Source organism: Miscanthus floridulus, chromosome 4, assembly GCF_019320115.1.
Source record: "Miscanthus floridulus cultivar M001 chromosome 4, ASM1932011v1, whole genome shotgun sequence".
In the NCBI taxonomy this organism is placed as follows: Eukaryota; Viridiplantae; Streptophyta; class Magnoliopsida; order Poales; family Poaceae; genus Miscanthus; species Miscanthus floridulus.
In genome coordinates this window covers 23,666,473-23,676,566 of record NC_089583.1, presented here as the reverse complement: position 1 = coordinate 23,676,566, position 10,094 = coordinate 23,666,473, and the positions used below count along the sequence as shown (strand labels likewise).

The 10,094-nt window shown below is 44.9% G+C and overlaps 1 pseudogene; it reads right to left on the bottom strand.

The window, feature by feature from the left end:
• Positions 1 to 8,125: 8,125 nt before the first annotated feature.
• LOC136551157 (protein LURP-one-related 15-like) lies at positions 8,126 to 9,627 on the bottom strand (annotated as a pseudogene).
• Positions 9,628 to 10,094: the final 467 nt, after the last annotated feature.

Below are 10,094 nucleotides of genomic sequence, written 5' to 3'. Positions count from 1 at the left end.
ATCTGATGCAAAAGATCCTAGTTCTTCTCCTTCTGCAAAAGTACCCAAAATCGTGTCTATTATGTAGCTCCGAATAACATCTACATACAAGATTTGCTTTCATGAATATCAAACACAAATCATTTTAGCTTAGACGCTTCATCCTACATATATAGAGCACTAACCCACCAATATTTGATACTTGATTTTTCAACTCACTCCATATAGCCAAGAACGAAATAAGTACGGAATATTACTTGGGGATCTAAATCAAATGTAATAAAAATAGTTCTGCAAAGGAACTTAACATGATGGAAAAAAGAAAGAAAAGACGTTGAATTAGTTCATCTTCATTAAAAAAACAACATTTCTTACTTCCTTGCATTTCCATATTTATAATCAAGTTACCTTTAGTAAGAATTAATAACCCTCTTATGTAAAATCACTTTTAATCTCCATTGATAGAAAACATGGTGTGAACACATCATAATCAATTAGACACTCATACATATAAAGGTGACCGCATCACGCTCTCGCGAATGGAGTTGGCCAAGCCGAAGAGAGAGAAACCTTACTTTCGTTTCCTAGGATGTAGGCTGCACTATGCTTTAAGCACCGTGTGGTCCAGGCTCTGGCGTGGCCCAAGCAAACAAACAAGCTCAGTTGCAGTTCTGGGCCTGTCCCTGGCCGCAATCCAGGCAAACACACACTCCAAAATGTTTTACTAGGGTTCAATGTAAACCTAAGGACTCATAATTCTAGAAAGATCTTTCAAAGGTTCGAGATGGTTTTTAGTCACTACTACATGAATGGTTTCTAGGGGCGGTTAGTGAAGCTCTATAGAGGCGGCTCGGCTAGCCGCCCCTACCATACCGTCTCTACAAATCATGCATTTGTAGGGGCGGTTCCTAGACCGTCTCTACAAATCGATTTGTAGGGACGGCTGTAGTACCAGCCGCCCCTATAATACCTGTTTGTAGGGGCGGTTCAGTCTAGAACCGCCCCCTACAATATATTTTTTCGTCAAAATTTTTTTCAAATTTACAATTCAAATTCAACCAGAACATATATATATATATATATATATATATATATATATATATATATATATATATATATATATATATATAATTCAAATCTGAATTTTAGTATACAATCATATCTTGAGCAATACATCAGCAACAACTACAGCTCCAGAGATAACAAAGGTTCATGCCAAGGATTCTGACTTCCAAGACAACATTCCTGATTTTGTAAAGTGACACAAGAGATACAGGCAATACAGAGTGCAAAAAACAATAATAGAAACGAAATTTTGTATAAATAAGGCACGATTGTTCATTTGATTTTGCTTCTGTAGTTCTGTACAGCATGACCATATCAAATCTAAATATGGATGAATCCATTTATATTAGAAACAATATCAAGAACTACACCTGAAACCTAAGCCCAGTAACCAGGCCAATGTGAAGTATTATATGTCATCAACACCTGAAACCTAAGCCTAGTAACCAGTTCATGTACTATGCACAGATCTGTGAGACCTGTAGCCTTCATGTTGTGTTCTGCAGCAAGATGAAGTCTAGTAGCCTAGTAAATTTATCTAGCAGTAAACTAAACATTTATGGATCTCTAATGCATACTTAGCAGCCAGCAATAAACACACCTTTCTGAGGAGATTATCTCATAGCCGAACACGTTCAACATTTTTTCTTGTTCGGCATTGAAGGCCTTCAGATTATTCAGAGTTTGTTCCTTTAGCTTTATAGCCTAACATTGAGCAGAAGATAAACAGTCCTTTCAGTAACTGAGTTGAATTTGGGTGATGCCTACTGAGAGCAAAGCAATGAGTAATTTCTACAGAACCTAATCCCTGAAAGCAAAACTTATGAAGGAAACTAATTTTATGTGACATCCTGTTACTGTATACTCCCTGTATGGCCAATTGACAAGTGAATAGATCAAGTCTATCAAACTACTTATAGATTATAATACTGAGGGGTGAAGCAACCTTCATCTTACCTAGCACAAATATATGCAACCTGTTCCCTCGAGCAGAATTTTGAAACCTGCAAATAATAAGTGATTGGCATAGAAAATACATTGTAAAAATGCCAAATGACTGAAAGATAAGGCATACTTACACATTCACTATATAGTAAAAATGCCAAATGTCATCTGTTAGCGTACTGCATGCTGAACTACAAATGATGAAAAAACGAGAGGATGAAAAGTAACCATACTGAAGTACTTATACAAGTTAAAGTAAGCTAAGAGTGACTACTTCAACCTATTAGAGACTTAGCTTCGTTCCAAAGTAGGAGCAAATTCAAGCAGGAAATGGGAATCCAAAACATTGTATCATAATCACCTTCTCTATTTTGTCACCCAACATGTTAAGCTCCAGAAGTTTGCACAGTAGGAACATTAGCTACACTAATTGCTACCTACTCCATTTGTCATTGGGTTATTTTGATCTAGGCCATTACAATTCTTCGAGTTCCGAAAAACGCAATTATAATTCACCTATTCAGAGATTTGTCATTACAATTTTATCCCTCCCGCATCCATGCCATTTTCTATGGCTGCCACATACAAGACCCACTGTCAGGCACGTATGCCTACGGCAAGACATACGGACGTCAAGTCCGCGTCTCCTCCGTCAGACCGAGCGCGCCCGCGGCGGGTGAGTACGCACCCACGGTGTGGCCTACGCGCGAGGGGGAGCAGCCGCGCTCGCCCGCAGTCCCAGCACACCGATGCGGCGACCACCCCCGACGGCGACCTCCATCTCCCGCTCCACCATCCACAATACCATCACCACCTCCCCCGTGATGAACTTCTCCTCGCTGCTATGGCTCACCTCGGCGCTGGCGGCCGCGCGCGAGTTCGTGGACGAGGTGCGCTCCTCCAAGGAGGAGATCGACCGGCACAACACTAACACAGCGGTGCAGCGTCGGCTTCCCACGGCAGTAGCGACCTAGAACCTGCGACCGCGTGCGCGTCTAGGAGCTGACGGTGGTTGCAGCTGGGGCAGCGGCGCCCCCGGCTCGCTCTCGCCCGCAACGGGTGGCCGCGGCAGCGGCGGCCAGGGCTCAGAGCCCGCGCCCTTTAGCCCATGAGTTTGCGTGAGCCAGCGACTGAGGTGGAGAAGACCAGCATCGCTGAGATCCCACTCAACGAAGTCGAGTGCAACAGCGTGGTAGGCGCAGGAGGCCATCGTGAAGGATTGGAGTTCGCCACCGCCGTGGTCCGTGGAGGGTACGTCCAAGCCTGTGGAGCTCCCAGTTCGTGCCTGTGGAGCTGGTGGTGTGCTGGCACCTCCGAGCGAGGGCGCGTCCTTCGTGCACCAACCTGTAGGTCACCGATCCTCACGAGCAGCAGGGCTGCCAGGACGCCTCCCACGCTGGACCCCGCCATCGCATCGAAGAAGTCTGCGAGCCGCGCCACTGCAGCGCAGCCTCCGCTCCAGGCGCACCAGCTGAAATCCTCGATGTGCGGCTACAGCACCACCGATAGCCCAGCAGGCCACCTAGCTTGTCTACTGCCTCCGTGATGGCCGCCAGTGGGGGAGGGGCAGGGGCCACCGTCGCTGTGCATGAGATGCACCTCAGCTAGGGGGACGTCGCTCGCGTGGGGCACGCTGCGCTGCCGCCGAGGCCTCCCGTCCATGCGAGGTCGGAGATGGAGAGACTGGGAGGCCGTCCTTAGTGCAGGATTCATCACTGCCCAGGGCTCCATCCTCCGGGTGCGAGACGCACCGCCACCGAGGGGCGGGATGGCCCATGGCGGCCTGCTGCCTGCGGAGGTCGCGGCCATCTGTGGAGCTTGCGTGCACCTCGCCCTGGAGCTGCTGGGTTTGGGGATAGGGATGCGGATGGGATTGGGGGAGGGGGATGACACCGGTGTGTGCCGCGAGCTGGGGAAGGAGGGCGTGTGCCGCGGGCTCGGTCAGAGGAGATGGGACGTCCGTATGCCTTCCGTAGGCATACGTGGCTAACAATGGGCTCTGTATGCGGCAGCCGTAGAAAATGGCATGGATGCAGGAGAGATGAAATTGTAATGGCAAATCTCCAAATAGGTGAATTATAATGTCGTTCCTCAGAACTCGAAGAATTATAATGGCCTAGATCAAAATAACCCTTTGTCATTTGAATGGCTTATAAATCTATTCCCCTTAAAACTAATAACCCCTGTAGAAATAATGCACAGTTGCAAGGATTTAGCATAGCAGGTCAAATGTTTTGTCGCAGCTTGCTGGGTACCAGCACTGAAAATCCAAAGATTAATTTATCTAGCAGTTCAATAAACATTTGTCGATCCCTAGACCAGATTTAGCAGCCAGTCATAAACACACATAAGACGATGAGATATAACCATGATTGCATCTATATAGGCAGATAAAGTACACAAGGGGAGATGGAGGAAGCAAAGAGGGCTGCCTCACATTGTAGTGGATGTTGACCTTGGGTGGATCCACGGCAGAGCACTCATCCACTACGTAAAAAACATTTTTTAGCAACGGGACAAATTTTTTATAGGGGCGGCTGGTGATAGAGCCGTCCCTACAAATGGTTGCCAAATGAGCCGCCCAAACAAATGCATTTGTAGGGGTGGCCGGTGTTATCAGCCGCCCTACAAATGGCCCGATTTGTAGGGGCGGGTGGATATCCAGTCGCCCCTATAAATTAATTTATAGGGGCGGCTCAATATCCAGCCGTCCCTACAAATTGATTTGTAGGGGCGGCTCAAAAATGAAGTGCCTTTACAAATGGACGCCGAATATTAAAAAGTAAGCACTAAAATTCAAATTTTGTAAACGACCTCGGATGAAGAAACAATCAAAATGAAAGTTGTAGATCTCAAAAAGTTATGAAACTTTGTAGTTGACAACTTTTCAATTGAGATCATTTACTACTTGAAAATACTATTTAAAATTATTGTTCCCGTTTTGTCCTGTAATTCGGAGCCAATTTTTAAAACTGGTCTAGTTTTCGCATACGAACTCCGTTTTTGACGTTCCATATATGCAAATCGATCAGAAAAAAAAAATTCGGATCCATCCATCTTTGCCGGGGTTCAAAAATTTTAGATTGGTCAAAAAGTGGTCACAAGATCATCTTTTCGTGGTCACAAGCTTTTTGTCGATTTTGAGCACATCTTCTTAAATTTCCACAGGCCACGTCTTTCACTTGTGTCCGCTCATATTTTCTGTGGATACTTCTTTTGTGCTCCTAAGTGAAGGAAAAATATCAAAAAAACAAAATAAAAAGTCAAAATTTCTCAAAAAAACAACGACACCCTAAAAAATAGAAAAAAAAAGAGAGGGACAAAAGGGGAATAATATCTAGAGGAGCACATAGAGAAGGCCAAACGTTATTTTGGAACACTAATTGATTTTAGATGAAAAAATCATGAACATATAATTTGCAAAACTTATCAAGATCTACAAGTTTTATTTTGGTCATTTCTTCATCCGATAAAGTGGTAATAACATTGTTCACAAAATTTACATATCTCTCTTATAGTTTCATAAACAATAAGAGGGATATGTAACATTTATGAACAATGTTACTACCACTGTATCGGATGAATAAATGATCAAAATAGAAGTTGTAGATCTCGGAAAGTTATGAAACTCTATAGTTGACAACTTTTTAATTTGAAATCATCTTGTCAAGGAAAATTACGTTTAAATTTCTAAAATTTAAAATTAAAATTTTGTAAACGACCTCGGATGGAGAAACAATCAAAATAAAAGTTGTAGATCTCGATACGTTATGAAACTTTGTAATTGACAACTTTTTGATTTGAAATCATCTTGTCAAGAAAAACTACGTTTGAATTTCTAAAAATTTGAATTTTGAATTTTTTAAACGATCTCGGATGGAAAAACAGTAAAAATGAAAGTTGTAGATCTTGAAAAGTTATGAAACTTTGCACCTGATAACTTTCTCATTTGAAACCATCTTGTCATGGAAAACTACGTTTGAATTTCTATTATTTGAAATTCAAATTTTATAAGTGACCTCGGATGGAGAAACTACCAAAATGAAAGTTGTAGATCTCGAAAAGTTATAAAACATTATAGTTGACAACTTTTTCATTTGAATTAGTTTAGGGCCTCAAACAATCAAATTATGCTCAGTTTTATATAATACATGGAGAATCAAAATGGATTGTGGACACAAGTGAATGTGAGGTGTAGTGGTTGAGGAGATGGCGCACGAGAGAGAGGTCGCTGGTTCGAATCCCGGCACATGCAAAGTGTGCAAAAATCGTGAAAAATTGCTGCAACCATAGAGTGAGGGTGTGTGTGGCTGCCGGTGGGGACCTCCTCGGTTAAAAAAATAATTTGCAATTTTTTTGCCCCTTTTTCGCAGTTTCTGGAAATTGATTTGTAGGGGCGGCTCAATATCCAGCCGCCCCTACAAATCAGTGATTTTTAGCCACCTTTTCATAGGGGCAGCTGGCAAAACCGCCCCTACAGAGGGTTACCATCCACCCCTAAAAAGCTTTTTCTACGCAGTGGTCGTCGTGGGCAGTGGTGACTGCTGCCGCGGTGGCCTCGTCCTCCTTAGAGCTCAAGCCACCAGCGCCCTCCCGAGCCCACGCCACCGCCTGCTGGTGCTGGGCCTACGCCGCCACATCCCGGCACCTGGGGACCATTGCAGCTATCGCCTCCCAGGCCCAAGCAGCCACCTTCTGGGCCCGTGCCGCCTCATCCTGAGCCCGGCCACGGCCGCCTCCAGTGCCCGTGCCGCCGTCGTCTTCTGGGACCAGCCATCCGCCGCCTGGATCCAAGCCTCCCTCACTGGATCTGCTCGAGAGGAGGGGAGACTGGCCACGAATGGGAGGACCGGAGGCCGAAGGAGGGGACGCCGCGCCACGCTGGTCGAGGGAGGAGGCAACGAGCCTAAGAGTGGAGAGGGAGGGTGCGACACGAGGGAGGCAAGTGCGCGTGTGAGAGAGAGGCACTGACACGGAGGGCTCGAGTTGTGAGGAGCTAGGGCTTGTGCGTGCAGGGATTGGGGATAAGGTTGAGGGATTTCTTTTTTCTTTCTTTTTTCAATCGGCTTGTGTGCGCCACGGTCCTACGATGATTCAGCCGCTCCTACAAATAGACACAGCAGAGATGGCCCATACAAATCAACATATTTGTAGGGCGGCTCGTATTACCAGCCGCCCCTACTGTGCCATTTGTAGGGGCGGCTGCTGTGCTGGAGCCCGAGCACGCCACTATATGGGCTGCTTCAATATTAGCCGCCACTAAAAAAAGCTCTATTGCTAAAAACTATTTTTCACATAGTGAGTGATGTGGGAGCTCACAAGCATCTCAAAATACATTGGTTCAAAATGTGTTTTGGAAGAGCTTTAGTTGGTAAGAAATTGATTGGCTTGCATTATCTAGTAGCTAGAATTTTGGCTTGCTGAATCTTGGCTGAAACTGGCTAAAAAACATTGTTCTGGCTGAATTGTTGTGAGAGAAAAACACTGTTCCGGCTGAAAAAACAAGCCGAATATAGGGTAAGCCGAACGAGGCCATTCAACTTTAGTTAATTAGAGGGATGTTTTCAACTTGGACCTACATAATTATTTTCAATTTTCAGTAAGGTCAATGTACCAATTTCTAATAAATCAGGACACCTCTTTTACCATTGGCAATCAGGACACCCTGTAACGAACTTGTTTTTGAAAAAAAAAATATATAATACCTTTTTGTAGGATACTTTCAATGGAACAAATTGCATTGGGTGCACTTTTAGGCGTTGTTGCAACATAACGACACTAGGAACATGGTTTATTTAGAAGGCGTCCAAAATGTTTAATCGTGTCGCTCTTGGTATATATCTTTGTGAAAATGGATAGAAAAGTGTAATAATAGACTTCGCTTATAGTTTTCAGTTTAATGTGTGTTGTTTTCCTTTATTTTTTGTATAGACACACATTGAGCTGAAAACTCTGAAGAATTAGCAATACACTGTTGCTAAGGCCAGATTTTTTTCTCTTTATCGAAAAGTTCCGATTCTTGTGATAAACGCACCAAGGACTGATTTACTGAAACTGCATATCCATCTAGAGGGAAGCTAACCACGAAATAGTGCTCAATCGAAAAGAAAACTCGATGTGACTCATTCTGGTCGGTAGTTTATTCAACTATTCTAATAAATCTTAAATGAAACAAGCATGCGCTGCAGAAAGCAATTACATAATAATAGTGCTCAATCGAAAAGCAAATATACAGTATTGTTACATCATAAAGCTTAAAGCATAAACCAAGGAAGTTCAGTCGCTGATCTTGCAATAGTAGCTTAATTTGAGATTAAACCCGCCCTCAACCAGAACTGCTAGTGACAGAGAGGCAGGCGTCCAAACTTGAAGCTTATTATTGGGATATATATAATCACTGTGGTCACTATTAGTAGTTACGATCCCTGCTGTGAACCTCATCCAGAACCACAACGAGAGCCGCGACGAAGACATGGTCAACGTGAGGGAACACGGTGACGTTGAACGTGTCCTTTCCCAGCAGCACATTGGAGACAGTGTACTTACGGCTTATCTGCAGCACGAATGCAAATTAACGGCTAAATATTTGCAGACATGCACCAAATTAAACATGCATGCATGGTTACAGACAACAGTTAGAAACCAGATTAGTTTTGTACTCACTTGAGCAATCATGACGTCAGAGTTGCCAAGGTAGAAGACGCAGTTTTCTGTCGAAGTAGCTACCCTTCATCCTGAAATCGCAGGCCTGCTGGGCGGTGTTCCCGGCCAAGAACACATCCAGCTCTGTCCTCAGTTGCATCAGCGTGGATCTCTTCACGGTGAAGAGCAAATCGCTTGCGTTCGTGCTGTCCCCTCTGAACACTTCCCATCTGTTGTGCATACTAAACACCTGAAAAATAATATTGCATATGCGCTGTAGTTATTAGCTAGGTCACGTTGAATAATCAGCAAGTTTTGACTTTTGACCACAAAATCAAACATAAAACACAGAGAATAGATCATTATTTTTGCTCCGGTTTCTTGGATGTTTGGTACTAGCAACGATCCATCCCTTTCTGAATCAAATCATTCGCCAAAAAGAAAAACGAAACAAAGAAAGAACTGCCCTTGACTTGCAGCACGACCGCGTGGCGAGTTTACCTTCTCGTGCATGGAGAGGACGGGCTGTCCGGCGGCGTCGAGGAGCACGCGTCGGTTGCGGATGGTGAAAAAACTGCCCTTGACTTGCAGCACGACGGCGCCGTTGGCGTCGGTGACGGTGAAGTCGCCGCCGCTGAGGCTCGCCACCTTCTTGGTCACCGTCAGAGGCACCATGTCCGGTGAGCAGAACTGGGGTGACACTACCACCACCGGTGCCGGCACTGGCGCCGAGAGAGGTTGGTACGGGCCCGCCATCGACCGGGGTTCACCGCTAGCACGCCGCCTTTGCCGCGCGGTGGTGCTGAGAGGTCGCTTGCTCGACGTTGTACTTGATCGGATCGGAGGTACACCTTGCTTGGAGCTTCTGTTTGCTCTTTCTCGCTCGTTCGAGTGGAGTATATAACAGACTGACAGTTGACAAGAGAACGTGGAGGTCGACGCGTCCAGGGTGCGGACTGCGGACCGTGGACTGTGGAAAGATCTTTTGTGGTGTGGGGCTCTCAAAACTCAAATAATTTAGGTGCAGAACAGGTCAATACATATGCAATAATCACAGCCTATCATGCATGATCTGTTCTGACTCATTCTAAATCTATATATAATAAAAGATAACCCTGCCTACTAGTATTCTTCTACAATAAGGGGCCAATCAAAATTATGCTTAGTCTACCCAGAAAATTGTCCCCCACAGAGGTGGCATTCCTTCATCCAGACCAGATTGTACACCTAGAAAAACACTCACATAACAAACCAACAATCCAGATCTAATCTGAGGAGGCTTCACCATGATCCTAGGGACATGGACGATTTGAGGCTTCAAACGCTTCCACCGCTCTGACTGGCTGCTCCTGAAGTCTCAGTATCTCCCTGACCCTCTGGCTTGTCAGGCGGTAGTCTCTTCCTCCAAATGCGAAGTGAATATATCTATGCTGCGGGTCAATCCAGAGGGAAGCATAGAACTG